This window comes from Pelodiscus sinensis, chromosome 3, assembly GCF_049634645.1.
Source record: "Pelodiscus sinensis isolate JC-2024 chromosome 3, ASM4963464v1, whole genome shotgun sequence".
Lineage (NCBI taxonomy): Eukaryota > Metazoa > Chordata > Testudines > Trionychidae > Pelodiscus > Pelodiscus sinensis.
Window position 1 is genome coordinate 101286400 of NC_134713.1, and position 24638 is coordinate 101311037.

Genomic DNA, 24638 nt, shown 5'->3' on the forward strand with positions numbered 1-24638 from the left:
CACACCATTCCCTAGAAGCACAGATACATTGTTTCAGGCAGATGGTGGAGAGATAAATTACCACAGGACGGGGGACACCCTTGGCAGTGTGTCCCACCCTGAGCTGGGACCAACTGCTAGTCCTGGCTGGGCTGGAGGCAGGAAACAACAAGACTTTCTCTACTCTTGCAAGGAGTGGCTGGGGCTGTGTCAGACCTACATCCAGAAACCACCTCCAACTTCAGGAAGCCCAGCATCCTCCCTTTCTTCCTGCCTCCATTGCTTCTCAGCTGTTGAGAGAAGAGGGCACTATACAGGAATCTACCGCCCCACATACCTATTACACCCCCATGTAGCTGGCCTTTCCATACCCAGATACCCCTGCCAAGCCTCACCTAGTACATGCTTAACATCCCAGCCCTCCATATCCTCACCCCACCCCAATGCACCTCAGTCTCTGACCCCAGACCTCCCTGTCTCCAGACCCTCAACTCTGCACCCATATCATCCACCACTGAGCTCCCTGCACTCAAACTCCCATTCTGATGAGCCCCATCTCCCCTCACAACTCTGAGCCCCCACACCCAAATGCCAACGCCACTGACCCCCAACTTTGAATTTCCATTTCATACTTAACTCACAAATCTCAAATAGCACTTGAAGTTGTAACCTGAAAATGACTTTAAAAGTGACACCTTCTTGCTCAACACATCTGCTTCCTGCATATATTCAAATGAAGATCTGCTGAAATTAGTGACCAAAAGGAATCTTCACTGCTTTCTAGAGCAGTGTTTCTTAAACTTTTTAAGACCGGGGAACACCGAACCGTTTTTTTTTTTTATGGGGAACACCAAGGATTTTTTTTGTTGAGCACACAGAACACATTTTAAGAAACACTGTTATAGAATTTATTCCTGCTTGTTCTACACAGCCAATACAGCGGTGAGAGAGTGACCCTGAGTCTACTCCTGAACACAAAGCTTCAACTGAATAGTTAACTAAATTCCAATTGCAGAGTTAAATGCTTCCTATTTATTGAGAGTTCCAGTGCCTACAATGAGATTATTTAGGGTACACTGGCAACTTTCCAAGGAGCCTGAGAGCACATTAAATTTCCATACACATATCACAGCTTTGATTTTTAATGCAGTGATGTTGCCTGCTGAGGGGTGGCCAGAGACTGCTTCATGTGTGGGACACATTTAATCCATAAAATGCACTCGTCATTCCTGTTTTAGGGCCTGCTTACACAGAAGTTGATGACAAAAATTCCATTGATTTTAAAAAGCTTAAATAATTCAATTACATGATTTTCCATACTGCATCGTATGTAGTGCAATACCTAGACATGATGGGATGGGTTAAGGACAGGATTTCCACTGTTAGGAGAATGCAGATGTGGTTTAATAGAAGCGCACTGCCAAAATCCAAAGGATGAAATAGGCCTGCAACCAGTTAGTAATAAAAGACATATGCTTATGTTTTTTTCTGTAATGTTTGCTATCAGCAACAAAAACAAACAGGCAAATGATAATGTGTTACAAACCAGTAATGTAAACAGTGGTCTACGCAGGCATTTGAGCATATAAAAAACCATATGTTCTGGCTCCAGACCCTAACACTTTATAGCATTGAATAACTTTCTAGGAAATTAATTTGAATATAGAGTCAAGGAGCTACTTCTGAACGGTCAGGGCCCAATGATGTTTTAATCTTCATGGGTGACATTCTGGCAACACCAAAATCAATAGCAAAACTCCCACTGGCTTCAATGGAGCCAAGATTTTACCCTATATGTTTTTAAAGTGTACAGCAGAAAAAGTTCTGTCAAGTAAACAAATAAATTACATGGCTCCAGATCACCCCATCCTTCAATGAACCTCGGTGTTCCTATATAGAGATTGTATTTCCCACAGTGAAGTAAGGATAAATTCCAACTTCACCCTTTCATTCTGTGGAAACAGGGCTCACTGACTTCACTGATGCTTGCAGCACTTGCAGAGAGTTGTTTTTAATTAAAATTCCCCAGTGTGTCATAAATATGTTTATTTAATCCACATAGTAAAAACACTGGGCTTAATTCTCATTTATATTAAGTCCCTTGTAGGTCACTCTGGCTCTACGTCTAGACTGCCCACAAATTCCGGAAAAGGGATGCAAATCAGGTAAGTCAGCATAGGGAAATCCGCGGGGGATTTAAATATCCCCCGTGGATTTAAATAAACATGTCCACCGCTTTTTTTCCGGCTTGGGGAAAAGCCGGAAAAAAAAGCGTCTAGACTGGCGCGATCCTCCGGAATAAAGCCCTTTTCCGGAGGATCTCTTATTCCTACTTTCAGACAGTCTAGACGCAGATCTGTCGAAAATAAACCCTTTTTTGACAGATCCTGTAAACCTCATTTTTGGAGGAATACAGGATCTGTCGAAAAAGGGTTTATTTTCAACAGATCTGCATCTAAACTGCCTTTTTTTCCGAAAAAGCTCTATTAAAAAAAAAAAAGCGGCAGCCATGTTTATGCTAATGAAGCATGGGATATTTAAATCCCTGCTTCATTAGCAATTTCGACGTGCCTGATTTGCATCCCTCCATTGACAGAGGGATGCAGTCTACTCTAGCAATAGTAAAAAAGATTTAGTGTAAATAAGAATAAAGCCTAGCGTGCAAAAATGTTACGCGCTATGCAAAACAAAGCCAATCAGCACACCGCTATCCCATCTCAACAGCTGCAAAGGCAGTATTAAACCCGGAACTACTGAGGAATTCTATATTTTTTATTCACTGATTTCAAATCTACCTTTTTACATGTGAAAGCCAAACTCTCCTGCCCCATACACCAGTGTAACTTCTTTGACCCAAAGCAATTATACTGGCATAAGTCAGAGGAGAAGTTAGGGTCTGATCTGTCAAAGACACCCACTGACTATGGTTAATGATAGATAATGTTCTTAATCCATCTTTTAACCCTAGCCCTTGGCAAGTTTATTCCTGAGCTTCCTTCTTAGACAAAAAATCCCAGTGAACAAACATTTTAAATGAAGAAAGATAGCACTCCTTTTGAATGTCCCTAATTTCATCTTAAAACAACACTGCAATTAAAATATAGTACATGCTATGAGGAAATAGCCATGCCATAATCTCTGTAACAATCCTGGACAATGCATGTGTTCAACAGAATTATATTGACCAATTAAGCCACCTAGCAGCTTTGTGGCCATACTAAAACAACTTTTAATTTATTTGAATCACTTGAATGACTAAAATATTTTAAAATGTGTGCAATCACTGCTTCTTTGATAGCATGCTTAAATAACAATGGATGGTATCTGTCTTTCAAGAACTGTTCACTAGACAGGCACAACAATAATCTGATAATTTGCTAACATGCAATCATGTCTGCTCAACAGTTTCATAATCTACTGCAGTAGTTTGCAGGCACGTACACTAAGATACCATTTAACTCCTCAAAAGTTAAATACAGTAGAAGAAGCAAAGCATGGCTTAATGCTCAAAATCTTTTTTCATTTTGAACTTTGTATCTCATAACTTAAGAAGTCAGTTTTTACACACAGGCAGAAGTTTGGTAATAACTATTACTGCCTGCTTCTGAAAGACTTTTCTCTCAGGTTGCTTCCTCAAACTATTTTATAAATGATAAAGCTGTAATTGATAGCAACATAAAACTGTATCAGGAGATTCTGGAATCAGTTAATCTGAATTTAAAGATAAATTACAGGCAGTCCCCGGGTTACATGGATCCGACTTACATCGGATCCCTACTTACAAACCGGGTGAGGCAACCCCGCACTAGCTGCTTCCCCCCAGCAGACCAGGGAGACACGAAGCTAGCGCCGCCCCAGCAGACCAGGGAGACTTTTCTCAGCAGACACCTCAGCTTGAGAATAAAGGACTGAGGAAAGTGAGGTGTGGGAGAATAAAACTGAGCTCTGGAGAAATGTCTGGCTAGAGTTTCCAATACAATATGTACCAGTTCCGACTTACATACAAATTCAACTTAAGAACAAACCTACAGTCCCTATCTTGTACATAACCCGGGACTGCCTGTACTTTGGTGGATGAATAGGAGCTGTGATTTTGATGTTATCTTTTGAACTCTGTCATGGCCCTTGATTCATAGTTTGACAGTCTTTATACCTTCCACCTTGCAAGATATTTTAACTGGAACATAGTGTTTACTGAAAACAACAAATATTCTGCCAATTATTAGTTTAAAGTTTGGGGAAAGTACAGTATATGTATGCAAGTACCATAAAAGTGCAAGCAGAAACCAAAGCCCTGTCTACATTACAAATGTTATGCTATTAAGGAAATTTACAATTTGGTTCTCCAGAAATTTGGTTGAAAACTTGGATCCAATTTCCAGTGTAAAATAGACTTTAAAAGTGTTTTGAAAGTTGCCAGTTTTGTAACACAGTGATGGGGTAATTCAGTTGTAACTAATTTCTTTCTTGTATGTGTAAGGTGGCACTTGATGTTTAACAGGTTAACCGATTAAAAGATGATTTGCAGGGTGGGGGCCGTGGCTGGGCTCAAACAGCTTCCTCACCCCCTGCCTGAGATGCACCCAGGCCTGCTGCAGACAGGGGCTGCTCCGGATGTCTGAAGCAGCCCTTGCTTGTGGTGCACCCAAGCCAGCCTCAGACAGGAGCTGCTCCAGCCAGGCTGGAGCACCCCTGTCGTGGGGCTGGAGCAGCCCCCTACCTGTGGTGGGCGGGAAGCTGCTCCACCTCCTCCCCACTGATTAACTGGAAGCAGTAAGGGTGTAGGGTTGCCAGATACTTTCACAAAAAATCCCAAACATGGAAGGGAAAAAAATTGGTTGAGCAAATAAACAGGGGACCAAAGTTGTTAAGCCAAACAACAACAAAAAAAAGTCACTGCACCATTAAATCTCCATGCTCCCCCCACCCCCGCCAGACACAGCAGGGAAAGAATGTCCCTGCTGGCCTTCCGTTCAAGAAAAACAGAAAATACCAGACATTTTACATGTCCAGTATTTTCTGGGGGGGTTTTTTAAACCGGACGGGCCACAAATACTGGACTGTCCAGGCGAAAACCACACACCTGGCAATCCTTTAAGGATGATGACTAACCGTTAACTTTTCAAATCCCTAATTTAAAATAGATTAAATAGGATTTCCAAACATATTCTAAGCATTTGAACAAATTTAGATACTATCTTAGTTTAGGCCCAAAATATAGCCTATCATGGTTGGATAGATCAGGGCACTAGTAATTGCATATGTCTCCTTGTTTCTACTCTATGGGTTCAAATCCATCTGAGAAAGAGAAAACTGTTTCATTTGCATAATCAGAATCTCTTGACTGACATTCCTTTCAGCTGGTTGATATTTTATAATGAACAGTTGCATTTCAAACAAAAAAAAAGTACAAAATACTTATTTTTCAAAAACTTCTGTGGCTTTGTGTGCTAAAAACCAAAACAAATACAACAGCAGTTTTTCAAAACCAAACTCTGAACATGCTATTTTCATTGAGAATGGCCTGTCTTCATTCCTAGCTCTGTGAGAGACAGAACAGAGCCCTCATCGGTGTGTAAAGGGTGTGGATCCATCCTGCACAGATGTTCAACTGTCAGCTCTCTGCTACAGACTATACATGTGGCACTTACAAAGAAGTCTGTACCTTGCAAGCTCAGACGGGAGAAGAGAGGTCTACAGTATATCTGAGTGTTATTATATGATTGTGATTTTGCTGCATTAAACTTCAGGCATCAAACACAACCCCAGTAATTTTGCAAGTATCACCTTCAAAACAAGGTGCAATTAATTTCAACTACAAAATTTGATAGCTGCAGTAATTAAGACTGGAAGTACAAAGTTCTTGACAGCAGAGGAAAGGTAAAAACAATGTCACACTTAACTTCACATCACTAACGGCAGAACATAACTGTTTTACATTGCACATGATACTTATCCAAAGCAACTGGCCTATCATCATACCACACATGGTTGAGTCAGGAAAAAAAAAGTGAAGGGCATCGCTATTTCTTGTTTACATTCGGGGTAAAAACTAATTCCTTTGATTATGTTGAAAGAGCATTGTTTGTGAGCGATTCTTTTGTAAAGTGTCAAATGCAAATTCCCTGTACTCTATCTTTGTCAGCAGTTGTGCACTGTGCCCTCCTTTGGCTAACTAGAACACCACTTTCATGCTACCGTAGAAGCTAATTTCTTTTATTCATGCAAAGGGCTAAATTAGTACTGTAAGAGCATATCCCTCTAACTACAGGCCAGTAACCTCAGTGCAAACAGAAGTTTAGACATTGACAGCTGGGATTTGGGCCCAGACTACCTTGGTTGGAGGCTTGGAGATTATGTGACGGCTGACCGTCTATCTACACACAAGTTGTGCAACCCATTTGTGTAGACCAGAGCTGCCAAGAAAATACAGCCATTGGCATAGCCAGCTGGCATAAAAGCAGCAAGCATATCTGGCCTCAAGTGGGCAGACTAGTGAACATGTAAAGGTTACCACAAAAGCGCATTTTAGGGCACCACATGAAGTGCATGCTATGAGTCAGGCAGTGAGTTCACAGACTTTTTTGCTGTACCTCCCCTTTCCATGGGAGTCACATAACAGCCCCGCTCCCACCCCTCTGACTCCTACCCATCTGGAACAGAAAATGACTCACAAAGGGGAGCAGGCACTTCACACCCACCTGGCTCCATCCACCACAGTGTGGAACAGACCTGGGTCTCCTCATTGCCCTCTCACCCAGTACCCAAAGCCTCTCACTACCACAAGCTCTGGAGGGTTTAAAATATGCGTGCGGGCAGCTGGCTAGCTGGGAAGGCCTCGGCAGGGGAGCAGAGGGGAAAGTCTGCAGGGCAGGTAGGGCCTGGGCAAAGATGCACTCCACCTCCGCCACTCCCACCTCACCCCACCCTACCCTCTCCTCTTCCCCTCGCTGGGGGCTCCTTTTCACTGCTGCACTGCCCTGGCCTGGCTACCCATCTAGCCACAGCCTCCTGCCCCACCTTGTAATGCCCTTATAACCTTGTCCAGGAGGCACACCTCACAATTTGAAAACCAGCACTGTAAAGGATTCAATACAAATCTAGTAAAACCTACTCGACATACCCTGCATAGCCTCTGAGTTGCACTGATAATTATCCAGCAGTACCTCTTAGCTGATGACCCATAAACTGAGTGGAGGAGGGGGAGGAAGGTCACCTGCACTGTGAATACACTAAGGCAAAGGCACTTGTGGCTGCCAACCAAGCAGTCTGCAAGACAGCAGGTTTCTTATGAGCCCATGACAATCACTTGAATTGTCAAAATGTATCCCATAACATAGGGCATCCCGGCAGGTGCTCCCTGTGAGTATGAGCCCACAATAAAGCAACAGCTGTAGCCCAATCTCCTTCATAAATAACTAAGGGTGCATTAAATTAAATTAACAGAGATTGCCTATCTCCTAGAACTGGAAGGGACCTTGAAAGGTCATAGAGAGTCTAGTTCCCTGTCTTCACAGCAGGACCAAGTACCATCCCTGACAAATTTTTGCCCCAAATCTCTAAGTGGCTTTTGCAAGGATCAAACTCACAACCCTGGGTGTAGCAGACCAATGCTCAAACCACTGAGCTATCCTTCCCCCTTAGGTGTATCTACAGTGAATCCTTAGATCAGAATAAGATATGCAAACTGCATATCTTATTTCAATCTAATTTTGAAATAGCTTATTTTGAAATTTCGAAATCTACCCAGCACCAAATTTCTAAATAAACCGCTATTCCGAAATGTTCCTTGATCCTTAATCTATTTCAAAATAACTGGCTGTTTTAAAAGACACGGAATAGCTATTTCGGGATACCTCTGCCACAGTCTAGATGTATCCTAAGAGAGGCAACTAACCCAGAGAAGGAGGAACTAAAAGGGAAGTGTGATGCCCAAAAACAACTGAAATCTGTTACCACAGAGCATCTGAAATTCCAAGGATTTAGGTTCTTCCCACAGAAACTTGACGGATGGAAACAAAGAGCAGTATATACATTCTACCAAGGCATTGACTTAGGGGCAGGGGGGAGATAGGTAAAAATATGAACACAAACTTTGATATACAATTTCAAGCAAAATGGTAACATGTAAGATTAGTGCGTTTCCATTTCAGGGAGGTGTACAATCTCATTCCAATTTACTTGCCACTTATCTACAGAAGGTGAGAGTAAACCCCTTCCATTCTGATTGCGCTCATACTGCACAGGTGTAAATGAACATGTAAAGGGCAAACTAGCAGAAACTGAGGAGCCATAATCACTACACACCGAAGTCACTGTTCTCTTGTCAAACGTTCAATTTGATACATAATTTGTTACAAGTGTAGGACCCCATTATACATGGCGTGCTGAAGAGATGACTTCAAACTCTGCTTCTAGCCTTGTGGGTGTTCCAAAGCACTGTGTTTGATTGTGTGTGTGAAGTACACAGATATTTTCAGCTCCAGAATCACACTTTGGCTCAGAAACTGACTCCAGCTTTTGTTTAAGCCAGGGATGGGCAAAAGGGCCTCCGCGGGCTGGATCCGGCCTGCCAAGTGGGTTGATTCAGCCCACAGAGGCCCTGCCATTCCCCTGTCCCCAGGGGGGAGCGCATGAAACTTCCTCCCGCCCTGCGAGGAGCACACGGCACTTCAAAGTGCTACGCGCTTCTCGCAGGGTGGGAGGAGATGTCACATGCTCCTCTGCCCCCAAACCCTGATTGGCCTGGGGGCAGGGAGAGCACGCGAAGCCTCCTCCTGCCCTGCAAGGAGCATGTGGCACTTTGAAGTGCCGTGTAATCCTCACAGGGTAGGGGTATGGTGGGAGGAGGCTTCACGCTACTCCCGTCCCAAGGCCAATCATGGTCTGGGGGTGGGGTAGCCCAGAGGCATCCTGGCCCCGCCCCCATCTGGTTTAAATAAGGCCTGCTTTTATATTTTTGGTTGTTAAATTCAGATGGCTAATAAATTACTCAGTTCATGCAAAATGATTGCCGACTTCCTTATTTCATTATCTAAATGTATCATTTCTATTGATTGCTCCTAATCAATGTTTCTAATGACTCAGGTGTTCTGGACAGTACAGGTGTAGGGATAACATATTAATGTATTGAAAATGATTCCTCCAAATGGAAGTGACTCCCCATAATTTGTTCCCCACAACTTAGTGTTTAGATTTATTATTAATTCTTCTTCTTATTATTATTATTATTTGTTAAGATTGTTAAATGTTTAGATTTATTATTATTATTGTCCCTTTAGAATATAATGTATTAGGTCATGTAACTTAGAACTGTTAAGAATATAATCCTATGTAGCCAGAAACAGCCCCCCCCCCCCCCCCGTGCTCCAGGGCATGCTCAAGCTTGTGCAAGGGGCTGCTTGAAATTGACATTGCAGAGATACATTGTAACAATGCATTGTCAAGCCACTAACTCTGCTATGGGAGCCAAGCCCTGTAATTGTCTAAGGGCATTGTTAACTTTACTTAGCAGTCAGAGAATGTTTTAAGCAATACCACCCAGAAACTTTCTGTAACTACAACTTTTATTATTATACAAAATACTGTATGAATGTATGAGAGAGTGCTTGGATGATGAATGAATGGCTCTGAGAGGTGCCAGCCTGAGAATACAGCAACAAAGGGCTGAAGAAGGCGTCAGGTGCCAGTGCAACCAAAAGGTGTCAAGTGGAGAAACTGGAGGTCCACCCGATGAGATCACTGATGAGCACCTGGCAGCCACCCTGGAGACATCAGCATGATACAGCAATTTCCATAGACTGGCATAGGAAGAAATTCCTATAAGAACTGGACTAAAAAACTATGGAATCAGAGTCCAAGGTTCTGCTGCCAGCCCACCAGGAGCTTCAGATTCGCATCTGATCAGGACTTCGCTCCCCACTACCATCACTTGTGTACAGAGTACCTGGCCAGTATTCTGTCACAAGCAACTTCCAGGCTGGTAACTATACACAGAACTTGAATGAATGGATGTATGAATGAATGGTTTATATATATATATAAGTGTATAAGGGTTAAGTAGTGTTAGGAATAAGTAGTTAAACAACGTTGTTTGCTTCTATCTTTTCTTTATTTTTTATTATTATCTTTACAATAAATGTGGCTTTTTGCCTTATCCCCCTCATAAGATCCTGCTTGCTTTTATTTGGTACAACACAGGGATCAATTTAGTTCAGTGGAACCAATATCATCAAGAGTTAAGAATGGCAACGAGGCCTGAATTCAGCCGGTGGAGCTACCTGGTTAATGGACTGATGGCTACATGGGAGAGATCCCAATTACAGCATATGCCTTTTGCAAAAGATAAACTGTTTTGCTGTGGTTTTCCAATACAGTGATGCTGACCTGATTTGTCAGCAGTGAAAAAGTAAGCCTCTTTTTAGAATAAAAGAACAAAATATAATTGACATAATGTATTTAGCCAATAATCTGATTACCTTCTTTCCAATCTTTAGGGCATAGCCCTGCTCCCATTGAAGACAAGAGGAAAACTCTAGGAGAGGTAACTGTAGGCCTGTCTCACTATATCCAATACTGCTTTTCTCATTCAGGCTCCAAGTCACTAAAACAATCCAGTTGAACTTCCAGACACGTACAAGTTTCCCATATTGCATATTATTGGGAAAGAATATTGCCAGCAGCAGCAGCAGCAATTTATAATCCAGTGGTCTCCAATCTTTTTAAGCACAAGATCACTTTTTGAATTTAAGTGCAATCCAGGATCTACCTCCGAGCCAAATACCAACTCTTTTGTACACCTTCTTTGAGGCCCTACCCCTGTTCACTCCATCCTCCCTCCCTTTCACCAGGCAGGGGCAGAGGGTTGGGACACAGGCTGTGGTCTTGGGCTAAGGGACTTGGAGTGTGAGAGGGTCTCGGAGCTGAGCCTGGGGCAGGGAGTTGGGGTGCAGGAGGGGGTTCAGAGTACAGGCTCTGTAATGGAGATTGGGGGCAGTGGCATGCAGTGTTTGAGGGGGTTCATGACTGGAGCAGGAGTTTGGCGCTACCTCCAGCTGAACACTGCTTGCCTCAGGTGGCTCTTGGGTGGTAGTGTATTGGGGCTAATGCAGGCTCACCCCTGCCCTGGCCCTCCACCTCTCTCAAAAGCAGCCAGCAAACTCCCTCCATCCCACGCCCTGTGGTTTCCGCCTCCCCCCAAAATTCTGTGGAAATAAAATACAAGGTGGTAGAGGGGCACCCTGACATCAGCGGCCCCTCCTCTCCCATTCCTGCTCTGCACAGTAAACAGGAGGCTCCTGGGGGTGGGGGCAGCTCCAAGGCAAAGGGCAGGAGATGCACAGCAGTGGGGAAAGGGGCAGCTGAAATGTGCTGTGCTTGATAGCCTCTTGGCCAAACCAGTCAGGATCACCTGTCAGAGGATCCAAGATCTACCAGTAGATCCTGATCTACTGGTTGGTGTCCACTGTTATAGTCAATGGGCTAGTAAACCCAGTCAAGCCATGCTATGCCCACCAAAAAATAATGGATGTGGGACAAAGATGGCTTTAGGGCACCTTTGCATATCTCAAGGAACAGGCAAGTCCTTGGCAATAACTGAAAAAGCCTCCAGCTGCCCCATGGCCTCTTTCTCCCAAACACATCCCCTACGACAGGGGTCAGTCTGCTTTATGCTACCAAAGTGGCTCAAAGCATTCAAAGTGGAGGAAAAAGATTTGACACACAGTCTCTTTTGAAACTACAAACTATCACTGTCCCAAAGGCACGTGAGCTGTATAAATTACAATACACTATAAACGTTCACAGAAACTAAATCATTACAGTAAAATGCATGTTATACAAACATCTTATCTCCCAACATGGCAAAAGAGATAGAACATAGTACAAAGCACAAAGGCAACAACATTGTAAAGAAACAACAACACATTTAGCAAAAATCTTCACTGCTATTTCTGCAGTCATTAGGAAAGCAATAATACTGGAATGGCCAGCTAGCCTGGAAAATTGGATAAACTGAGACAGAGAAGAGACAATTGAAAGTAAGGGAGACAGACAGAAAAAATAAGTGAGACAACAGATGGAAAGCAGACACTAACTATCCACAGTATAGCTATATTACTGCTAGTAACAGACATATTGAAACAAGATAACAGGGTTTTTCTTTTAAACAAAAAATGCTAGAAAAATTGTGCTATGGGGCTCTCTCCAAGACAGTCTACAGAACTGTGTTTTGACTCAGAACTTCATACTTGGAAAGATTATCCCTGTCCACACTCGTCAGTGAAACAATACTCATTATTACAACCAAAGCCCAGATTTTAATACCCTTAACTCTTGCATAAGTGGTCCCACTGATTTCAGAGGGGTTAGCTGTGAAATGAAAGTACTATTAGAGAATTAGAATCTGGCACCAAACTAGCAATAGCCATGTCTGGTTATTGCTAGTAAGGTTTCAATCAAAGAACACGAACTTAAATGCTCTCCCTAGTTCAACACAGTTTCCTTGAGTCTTTACCTTATTAATATGGCTAGTGAGTGAGATTAGAGAGTTGTTATTGTGTTACAAAACTGTTTTATAGACTGTGATAGGGAATGTTGTTTAGCAGAGTTTTTCTAGCGTGCTTCTCAGAGGGAAAAATAGTTCTTTGCACACTGATAATGGAAAGAGTTGCAGCAACAACAACTATTTTTAATGTGGTTGATATTAGCATTATTTCAAACACTGTGTTGATGGGGCCTCTCTGTCACCCATCTAGTGTCACAATTGTCTTTCTGTCTTAATTTTTTCTTTCATATTTTAAAAAAAAAAAAAGACATTCAGCCAAAACCTGATCAAAGGAGAGTTAGTCTAAAGGTAACACTGAAAAAATTACATAACTATAATACAACCAATTTTTCAAACATCCTTTGCAAACTACCTCAAGTTTTAGCCACTGTGGCTGTGGGTTTTTAATTTCATACCTGATGTTTTCAACACTTCACTAAAATGATTTATTGATTTAAGAATTCCAACTGTAAACCTGCCATCAAAGAGACATGCCAATCTGCTCAAGAGGATTGCAGCCACGAAATGACATAACAAGAGGCAAACGCTTCTTTAAAAACTGACAGTGAATTTAATTATAGTGTTGTGAAAAAATTACTGCAATAAAATTGAACTGAAAGGTGTCACTGGATGAAATATTAACGAACCCCCTTGACATGTTTGATTCCATTCACAATATTCCTTGGCAACTGGGTTGTCAGGTCATTCTCCTTAAAAAAGTCTGACTGTGTAATTCACTACCTTTCTTGATCCAACTGAGTCCAGAGTTATTAACCTTTTAGGCAATCTGCAAAGCCCATCTTTCCTTGAAGTCTTTCAGGGAGACTGAGTTTGTAGATGAAGGCAATGTAGGCTGAAGGATGATTTAGGTGGGTGCTATTTATATGGCTGAGAGAGTGAGCTCCTATCTTGTAAGACAGCCTCGTAGCTGGAAAACTTGTAATTTTAAAATTGATAAACTATTTATATTCTTAATTGTGCTTTTTAAATGTTGGGTGATGCCAAGAGCTCTGGAGAGATGACAAAGAAACAAAAGACTACATTACAAACAGGGTTGTGAATTAATCGCAATAAACTCATGCAGTTAACTCAAAAAAATTAATTGCAGTTTTAGTCACACTATTAAACAATATTTTTTTAAATATTATGGATGTTTCTGCATTTTCAAATACATTGATTTCAATTACAACACAGAATATGAAGTGTACAGTGCTTACTTTATATTATACTTTTTATTAAAAATATTTGCACTGTAAGAAAATACAAGAAATGTTATTTTTCATTTCACCTCCCACAAGTGCTGAAGTGCAATCTCTTTATTGCGAAAGTGCACCGTACAAAACGTCTACATTTGTTATGCAACTACACTCAAAAATCAAAACAATGTAAAACTTTAGACTCTACTAGGCCACTCAGTACTACTTCCTGTTCAGCCAATTGCCACTCATTACATAAATAATGTCTTAATTAAATTTTTGACTGAATTATTTGGGGGAGAACTGTATGTCTCCCAAATCTGCCATATATTTCATGTTAGAGCAAAGCCGCGCAGGACCCGGCCCGACCCGCGGCGCTTCCAGCTGATCTGGAAGCAGCCGCGGGTCCGGTCCCGGGTCCTGCGCCGCTTTGCTCAGTGCCTCCCTGGTCTGCAGACCAGGGAGGCGCTGAGCAAAGCCGCGCAGGACCCAGCCCGACCCGCGGCGCTTCCAGCTGATCTGGAAGCAGCCGCGGGTCCGGTCCCGGGTCCTGCGCCGCTTTGCTCAGCGTCTCCCTGGTCTGCTGGGGGGGGACGCAGCTAGTGCCCCCCCAGCAGACCAGGGAGATGTGGAGCAAAGCCCGGGGCCTGTGGTAGAGCAGGTGGGGCACTGCCGGTTGGTCCCACAGCACCGCTCCTTGGCGCTACTGGACCAACCCGGCAGCACCCCAGCTGCTCAGCCCCAGGAGTCCTGATTCAGCCGCTGCTGATCAGTTTCAGCAGTGGCTGAATCAGGACGCCTGGGGCAGAGCAGCTAGGGTGCTGCTGGGTTGGTCCAGTAGCGCCAAGGAGCGGCCGCGCTACTGGACCAACCCAGCAGCACCCGAGCTGCTCTACCCCAGGCGTCCCCAAGTTAGCCGCTGCTGAAACTGACCAGCGGCTGACTACAGGAAGCCCGAGGCAGAGTTGCTCTGCCCCAGGCTTCCTGGAATCAGCTGCTGATCAGTTTCAGCAGCAGCTGACTTGGGGACGCCTGGGGTTCTTAAGTTGAATCTGTATGTAAGTCAGAACTGGTGTCCAGATTCAGCGGCTGAACCTGGATGCCAGTTCCGACTTACATACAGATTCAACTTAAGAACAAACCTACAGTCCCTATCTTGTACGTAACCCGGGGACTGCCTGTACTAGCAAAATGTGGACAGAACATATACCAACTTTTGGCATGAACCAATATTGTTTATTTCAGGACTCACCTCCTGCTTTACAGAATGATATAAGCTATGTTAGCAACAGCTTGGTTTTGCTTTTATAGCTGTGTCTACACAAGGAGCTTTTGCTGGCACACATGTATTGGTCACAGATGATAGCTCACTACACCCCTGATCAACACAGCGAAGCCAGCAAAAGTCTTTATGAAAGCCCTGGTGTTAGGCCAAGGAGGGCAATTTGCTTTATTTTCAAGACTAAAATATTGCCCTCTACCAGTCTTGCAAATTTTATGTCAGAATTTGGAAATGGGTGACAGGATGAATCACTTGATGATTACCTGTTCTGTTCATTCCGCCTGAAGGCACCTAGCATTGAGCACTGTCAAAAGATAGGACACTGGGCTAGATGGACCTTTGCTCTGACCCAGTATAGCTATTCTTATGTTCTCATCATGGTTCACTATACAGGAAAGGCCACTGTAGTTCTAGCTCTACACTTCCATGTATTGACTCACTCTGCTGCCCTCCCAGTATTTGGGAGGAAGAAAGCTGGAGGAACCCAGTAGGACTCACTCGCCCACTCTGCTCTGCTCCCTCCAGCTCTGCAAGGCCCACACTTCAGATTTTCTTCCATGGGTCAAGAGAAAGTGGAATCATACAGTGGAGTAGGAATGTTAAATATCAGTTAATTGAATAGTTGATTAACCGCATGCATTCTTATCAGTTACTCGACTACTCTATAGCCCCTGGGGGTGGGGCTGGCAGCCAGAGCACTTCAGCCCCACTGCTGAGGAGCCCTCTGCCACTCCATGCTGCTGCCTCTGTACCAGAGGCAGCAGCGCAGGATGCCAGGTGGGAGATGGATGGCAAGGGGAGCCAGTTTGAAAAAACAGCTCCCCTCGTGGACTGTCTGCCTGTCTCCCATGCTGCTGCCTCTGATACAGAGGCAGTAGCACGGAGTGGCAGCAGCCCCTGTCCGGGGGTGGGGGAGCAGGTGTCCTGAGCTCCTAGACCTAGTGTGAGACAGAACTGAGTCAGGCTGTCTGACCACCTGGCTCCTAATAGACTTTAAACACAGAGCCTCAGCAGGCATAGGTCCCAGACCCAGCACAAACCAGCACTGAGCTGGGCCACTGGCCAGCCTGCTAAAAAAATTTACTGGTGGGGAGGATTGGGATAAATGAGTATAGTCTATAGCATTAACTGATAAGCAAAAGCTTAGTGCTTATCGGTTAATCGACTACACTATTACATCCGTACACCAGAACTCAAACTCTTGCCTTCTTCAGGCAGAAGCTCTTCTCCAGATAGAACAGGTTCCTGAGATCCTCTCTTCCTAGTTGCAGTGTGACTGGAAGTGTACTGAATGCTTTTACAACACACACACACACACACACACACACACACACACACACACACACACAAATTCACTGAGGCACTTAAAAATTCATATGATTTAAATCGTATCAGAGGGATCATCATGAGGATCAATAGGGACAACAAAAATATCATCCAGGCATGCTCTTTGTGGTGTATTCTATTGTTCCCAATCATCCATGTTTAAGCTTTTAACATTGTCATCTCTGAAGGCGGTTTTCTTAAGAGTGGGAAGTGACTTTAATATGCCCTTGAATAAATCAAGATCAGAGCTTTGGCAGCAGTTACATGTGGCTTGCAGCCCTAGAAAGGTTTACCTGCCTTTGGTTTGGCAATGGTGTACAGCTGTGGTCCCTATCTAATTTCTTTACAAGGCCGGCAGCAGATATTTCTGGCAGGCTGGATCTAATCCAGGCTACTATGGTTTCCATGGACAGGAAGTTTGAAGTTTTCAGATTAAAACGGCAGGAGGCTGAGAAGAAAATTGAGGACCTGGAAATAACACTAATGGGTGTGATGCAATCATCACTGTGAAAGCTACAGAGCATGAGATTAGAAACATTTAAACAACAACATGGGGAATAATCTCAGGTAAAGAGCTATGTTTAACATAGGGATGGAGAACTCCTGAGACTACTGAAAAGAGACATTTCAGTATCCTTTTGCAAAGGGATTTCAGCCATTCCCTACTGCATATCATAGCAAGTATGTGATGCAAAAGAATACAGCAGCACAGACTGACTTGCTTGTTACATTGTTTTTCAAACAAAGCTGGTGCTGTCTCAGAGTTACAGCAGTAATAGAAAAGTTGGGATGGGCAGACTTGGATTTCTACATGACCATAGTGAAGGCACAAAAGGCAGGATTACCAGGAAGTTTATTCAGGCAACTCCCTACATAGTAATTGTCTAATGTGCAACACCTTGCAATAGAATCATTACTTCTGTAATAACACACAAGCATAATCCTAGCTTTCCTGGCTTACAGATATTGTTTTACCCAATGTACAATCCTGCTGTTCTTTGGCACATACAATTTTAAAGCTGCAATGAAATAAATGGCACTAAAAGGCTGCATGTTATCTCCATCTTCATCTGTCAATAACCACCCACCTTCATTCCACTGTCGTCAAACCTTAATATAGTGATGTGTTTTTTAAAGGGCAGGATTTCTTAAAGGGGCAAACTGTTACCACCACCAGGCTCCTAGGAAGCTAGTAACAGAATGCATGTGAGCCCAGGCCTCTCAGTCAGCTACTCCCCGATTCAAAACTTTATGTTTGGCCAAGACTCCCTCATCAGGAATAGAATTGTAAAATCTCTATTGATGCATGAGGTAAAAAAATCATATTCCCATTAATTCATGTGTGTATTAACAACTAAATATATACTTATATTTTATTTTGGTAAAGTAAAAAACCATGTAATAAATATAATACACAAAAGGAACACGAAAACATCTAATGCATTAGAGATAGGGGTTTCATGCATGTTGATGCAAGCTATTTTTTTTCTTCCCAATGTTCAAATCTAAATCCAAGAGAAATGGCTTAGGCTAACTGAGGGTGCACAGAGTTAGGAAACAGCACAGCTGACTTCTAATCCTAGGCCTACCAGTGAGTAGGTAGTAATGAGACCAAAACTTTCAAAGGTGTATAGTTTGACATCCAAAGAAGTGGCCTAATTTTCTGAAAGGGTGAGACCCTCAACAGATACCGAAGTGAATGTGTTTTAAAATCAGCCACTAATTTATGTGCCTAAATCTGGATTAGGTCCTCAATTTAGGCACTCACATTTGCAAATTCTAGCTGTAACATTTCTGTGTCCCAGTATTTCCACAGATGAAACAATGCTAACAAATCCTCACTAGTAGCAGAAACAAAATACAGGACTATGTAGCACTTTAAAGACTAACAAGATGGTTTATTAGATGATGAGCTTTCGTGGGCCAGACCCACTTCCTCAGATCAAATAGTGGAAGAAAATAGTCACAACCATATATACCAAAGGATACAATTTAAAAAAAGTGAACACATATGAAAAGGACAAATCACATTTCAGAACAGAACGGGGATGGGGGGGGGGGGGGAAGGAAGGTAAATGTCTGTGAGCTACTGGTATTAGAGGTGATAATTGGGAAAGCTATCTTTGTAATGGGTAAGATAGTTAGTGTCTTTGTTGAGACCAACACGTAGAGTGTCTAATTTTAGCATGAATGACAGTTCAGAGGATTCCCTTTCAAGAATTTCTATCACTAGTAGCAGTGTGAGGATTAGGTAGTATTTCCACAGCCTTGTGTTAAAGAATTACATTAAGTTTGCATATAAAAATAAACATTTAAAAATAAATCTGCACAAAATTTACATAAATTATATTAATGAAGATCATGACACATGACCCCGAGTTTAGGGCTTTCAATGAATTATGAGCTTATACCATAGCATAGGTGCATTTAACCAATAAAGATACATAAATAAACAAAGCAGTAATAAAAGAAACTGACAGAAGAAGGAAATAATTATTTGTCTCCTTTTGAGGACAAAGTTGGGCGAGGATGTCTGAATAGAAGGTTGCACAATTGCTGCAAATAGCTGTGTCATAGTATGTAGCCAGTGTGTTTTCAAAATCCATAAAAGCAAGGGAGGGCTTTTGCCATCTTTTTTGGTTTTCATAGAACTTCCTTAGCAATCAGTTGGAAAGGGGGGCTGCTGTACCTCTGCATGCTGATAATGTAAAAAGCTGCAAACTTGCTTAACAATATAGTATGGCATGAGCAGTTTATTTATTACAGAGACAGCAATAAAGTCTGATGCAAACTGACAAGCATTAAGCCTCCAGTGCACAACTCAGAAAACATGCTTATTGATCACAACAAGAATTTTATAACTCAACTTGTGTCATCTAAGACCTCTGTTAGACTGATATCCTTTACTCCTTCTTCCTGTCCTTTCCCAGTAAGCCCTCCAGTTATTTTCCTAATTTTAAGATGCTCTGGTACTAACCTAAAGTGATTATGATAGTCAATGAACAAGACTGTGAGGAAAGCATTGCTATCAACAACCATTCAGACCAAGAGCTGTCAATAACTGTGTTATGCAAAAAGTCAGGCTAGATCACAGATGTCCCTTATTGTCTCAGAATCTATCAATCTAGGAATAATATTTTCTGTTCTAGACAGGGTGAAAGGTCATCCTTTACCATCAGGGAATATTTACGAGGAGTAAGGGAAGTCGAAGGGAGTTTGTGCTCCTGTCAACTTCCCACTGTCTAGATGCGAATTAAGATACTTCGACTCCAAGTAGCTGGAGTTGTGCATCTTAGTTCGAATTTATCCCCTTGTGTATACCTAGCTCTAGTGATTTCAGCAGATAAAGGATAGAATCATAAGTCCCAAGCCAGCAAACTATTTAAGCACAAGTTTAACTTTCAGTAGGTGATTGGAGCACTAAAGTCAATGAACTAAGCCCTTTGCTAGACTGGGACCTTAGTGCACACTACTCTGCATCCCAAATCAAATTAATACAGGTGAAAGGACACAGCAATGCTCACTGGCAAATATATTTAATTTTATTTGTGTAAATTAAAAAACTATCATTTTCTTGATCATCCTCAGGCAGATTTTGAGGTTGTGGGGTTTGTTTGTTTTCCAATTTATAGCAGCCTATCAAAATTAAGATAAAAAGGAACAAGACCTTCCATACGATTTATAATCTGATCCCATGTTCCAAGTTTTCCAAAGTAAAGCCTACTGAGAGTTCATAAATAAACAAGGCTTACAGCTTTTAGATGCCACAACTTGAATGTTGCCAATGTGCTTCTATTTAACGAATTCTAAAATTCACTAATCCTTGTGAAACCAGGTTTCCAAATACTCAAACTGACCATGGTAACACTGAAGTTGTGGCTTTTGCCACCTGCTCATCAGCTTATTAGTTTGGGGAAAATATTTTTTATTTGAAATCTTACCAATCTTTTACCTGAAGTAACTGTGCACTTGCACTTGCTTGCTCTCAAAACTGATTTTAAATCAACAAGAGTTCTGTACACAGGGTAGCTGTGGGATTAGACCCTCTATGCCACAGTAAATCATTATGTCTGTACAGGATCGATGCCTATCAAAGATCCAAACATGAGTGCCACCTATGTCTGAAATGAAGTGCTCCTCTTCCCCCTCAAAAAAAGTGGAATACACCATGAAAAAAAAATATTTTCATACTTTACTTCAGTTGTTAAAATCTGTTTCAAAGCAAAAACAAACAAGAATTAAAGCCCTTGCTTCTTTTTCATCTCATCCTATTGTGAACCAAATATTGCACACATTGTTAATATCCCAACCTGTCAAAACACGTTGAGTTAAAGATGGCATTGTGTTGCAAGTTTACTCAATATTTGGCCTTTTACAGGACCTAATTCTAATCTTACTTTCCCCTGTGCGAATCAAAAGTAATTTCATTGTAACTGATGGAATTACACTTAGATAAGTGAAAATCGTAATCAAGTGTGTAATGTATATTCCATCTAATACCATATTTTCAAACATATATTCTAGTTCTACTCACATTTTTAGATGCACTTGAGAAGGTCCATGGTTGGTTTTTTTAAAATTTCATTTTATATATTATAGGAAGGTGTTGTGTATAAATCATTAAAATCAATAATTTCATTAAAAATTAAAAAAAAGAAAGCACTGGTATTGTCATACTAACTAGTGGAGGGGAGGCGTGTCAGCATTTTATTATACTGAGAAGGGCAGGAATTGAAAACCTTTTTCAATTGGTGTTTCTATTCTTTCTTCTTCTTTTACTTGGTTCAGAAGCCCTGCATAATTAATGCTGTAGCACTTAATAAATGCTTTTGAAGCTACTACCTCTCTACTTTTTCAGTTTAATTACGTGACTGACTTCAGGCATAGTATACATTATAATGACAATTTAATTACTTTTTTAATGAGCACACTTTAAAGATTTATAAACAGGAACAGAATAGTACAGAACACAGAACAATAGAAATACTATGAAATGAAGCAAAGCTGAGAGTAATTTAATGTATCTATCTAGGATGTCACCACCTGTATTGATAGAGATATCTGCAACATAGTATGTACAGTAGATGCATTCATAAATTCTGTATTCCCACTCAGAATATTGGTTATAATCTCTTAGAATTCACCTTTTTGTACCTATGAATCATGTTAGATTTACCAGGAAATAGCCTAAAGTGATTCCAGATAACTGAGCTTTATATGACGTATGATCAATTTGTAAAAATGAATGGATCTTTCCTTCTTTGTAAATAATCAGTAAATCTCCTCTCATACTATCCAACCAACCCATACCCAGAAAACATAACTGCAGAGAGGCAGATCCCCTAGTCCCGTGGTCACCAACCAGTAGATCGCAATCTACCAGTAGATCTCAGGGGCTCCAAGAGTAGCTCTTGAGCCCTCTCTGAACTGCGCACCTGCGCAGTACATTTACATTAGATTTCCTCATGTAATGTAGGCAGGGCTTCAAGGAAGGGGTGGGGCAGTAGATCTTCACCTGTTCTGAGACTTAAAAAGTGATCTTGGGTGTAAAAAGGTTGGAGACCACTGCAAGCCTATGCCACCTGGCAGATAAAGTCAACAGTATTCAATGAGCTAGGGATTTAACAATCTTCATCCCAGATTATTCCTTGTTAGCAAGTCAAAAATTTGCATGTGAAAATATTGCAAACTATCTGCACCACTCAGTGTAATAATAAAGGTCTGCTCACAAGATACTGCTATTATTTCATTTAAGGCTTACTTCTCCACATAGATATGAATGTAAATTATGAGTAATTAATGGAATTACATTTGTATAAATGTTAAGTAAATTAAAGAATCAGATTCTTAATTCTTCATTTTTACTTTAATGTTGCTCAAAAACAAACTACAAAAGATAAAATTTGAGAAAACAATGAGGAAACTCCTGTCCTTTTACTCTTCATCATCAGGGAAAAAAATATAAAGATCAGCCTACAACAGGGGCAGGCAAAATATGGCCCAACAAACCACTGAATCTGGCCTGTCACTGGCTCATGGCCCAATGAGTGACTCCCCCCAGCTGTGCTTCCCGCTCCCCCTTACTCCTGGCCAGCCCCACCCCCTTCCGGCCGGTCCCTCCACCCCCCAATATCCCGCGGCCAGCCCCGTTTCACCCGACACCCCCCCCCCCATGACCAGCCCTCCTTCCCGTTGGCCCCCCATCTTCCCTGGCCAGCCCTGTTGCCGCCCCCCTGTAGCCAGACACAAACCCCATCTTGTCCCCCCCCCCCCCCCCCCCAGAGAGCAAGAGAAAGGCAGTCAGCCTTTGATGCCCTGGGAACGCAGGTGTGCTGCCTGTCCCTGACTCTACCATAAACAGAAACCAGACAGTAAATGGGCTAGCTGATGACCCGGGGCCTCCCGTCACCCTGATGGCTAGTACCAGTAATTGACACGCCTGCACTGTCCCAGGAGAGGAATCTTCGCCCATCACATACCAGAGGTGCCCATTGTCTGCATTTTCCCAGGTGTAAATTATGCTTTGCACCCTTTGTGGGAAACTTGGTGTTTAAAGCCATTTTTCCTAATTGGCCACTTGAAACCAGGAAGAAGCCTGCATGACCCAAGGGGTATAAAAAGAGGTTCAGCAGCCCACCCCATTTGAGCTCCAATCATCTATTGATTGTCTCCCGAGGTCTGTGGGACGCCCAACCTCGCCCTACTTCTTCCCGAGGGATTGAGAGAAAGACGCTGGCCACGCCAAGTCTGGAATGCAGGGGTGAGAATATATACCTGTTATGTGTCTATTTTGCATGCATTTAATAACAGCTCAGAGAACCAAAAGGGTTTCATGGTACCTGTAAGTGACTTATTAGTGTAATTTCTGTCCTGTCCTTTGTAGTGGCTGTGTTATCTGTAACACAGCAGTAGCATTTAACAACTAAGTTTACCCTGTAACAATAAAATAGTAACTGTCTAAGCTTTAACCTGACTCCTTCAGTTGCTGTAACAGAACCAAGCACAATTTAAAAGAACTTCAGCCGGTCATAAGGGACTCACTGCCCTGACCGTCGGCTGACACCCCCTCTTTCCTGGCCTTTTTTTTTTTTGGTTCAACAACATTTTTGCTCAAACCCCCCCCCCCCTTTTTTTCCCCTTCAACAACATTTTTCCCCGGTGGTTTTTTTTTGGCGGGGGGGGGGGGGGGTCGGTATTTTTCTTTCAGCCATCTGGCAACCCTAGTTGCATGCTCTCTGTGCGCGGAGAGACCCGGCGGGGGGGGGGGGGAAGGTGGTTTCATGCACTGCCACTGCCCCCTACACAATCTTGCAGCTTCCCCATTGCTCAGAAACAAGTCAATGGGAAGTGCCTGGCACAGGCAAAGTGTGAAGCATGCTACCAGGGCAAGCATGCAGAGAGCATATAGCCCCAGCAGCTGACCACTATGAGCGGCGTGCAGAGGTGTGGAAGACAGGGATCCTGACTGAGGGTCCCTCTGGACTACTGTCTGGGAGCCACCTAGGTAAGCACTTCCCAGCCAAAGCCTGCATCTGGCACCCCAGTCCCTCCCTTCCCCCAACCCTCTGCCCCCTTCCTGTACCTCTGCCTCAGGTCACAACACAAACCCCCTGCACTCCTGCTCTTGCATCCCTTCTAGACATCCCCCCCCCCATCCTCTGCCCCAGGTCACAACCCAAACCCCATCACTCGCTCCTGCACTCCTGGCCCCTGGTCAGACAACCCTTCCACACCCTGCACCCCCTCCGACACCCTTCCTCCATGTCAGAATCCCCTCCTACACCCATATACCCTCCCAGACCCTGCACCCCTCCTGCACCCCATTCTTCTGCCCCAGATCAAAACCCCCTCCTCCACCTGTCCGCTGCCCGCGTGTTCTGCAGACCAGGGGGACGGGGAGCAAAGCGGCAGATCAGGGAGACGGGGAGCAAAGCAGAGCAAAGCCACGGAGCCCGAGGGCAGCAGGATAGCCACGGCGAATCTGGGCTGTCCCGCTGCCCCCGTGCTCCGCGGCTTTGCTCCGGACACCTGTGGTACAGCAGCTGGGGCGCTGCCGGTTGGTCCCGTAGCGCCGCTCTGGGCGCCACGGGACCAACCTGGCAGCACCCCAGCTGCTCTGCCCCAGGCGTCCTGATTCAGCCACTGCTGGTCAGTTTAAGCAGCGGCTGAATCAGGACGCCTGGGGTAGAGCAGGTTGGGTGCTGCTGGGTTGGTCCAGTAGCGCCGAGGAGCGGCGGCGCTACTGGACCAACCCAGCAGCACCCCAGCTGCTCTGCCCCAGGTGTCCCCAAGTCAGCCGCTGCTGAAACTG

At 43.2% G+C, this 24638-nt stretch overlaps 1 protein-coding gene across 5 annotated transcripts in view; it reads right to left on the reverse strand.

Annotated features, from left to right (window-relative positions):
• The window catches only part of HIVEP2 (HIVEP zinc finger 2), a 178141-nt gene that overhangs the window by 74379 nt on the left and 79124 nt on the right, over positions 1-24638 (reverse strand). The gene's annotated exons all lie outside the window — the stretch shown is intronic.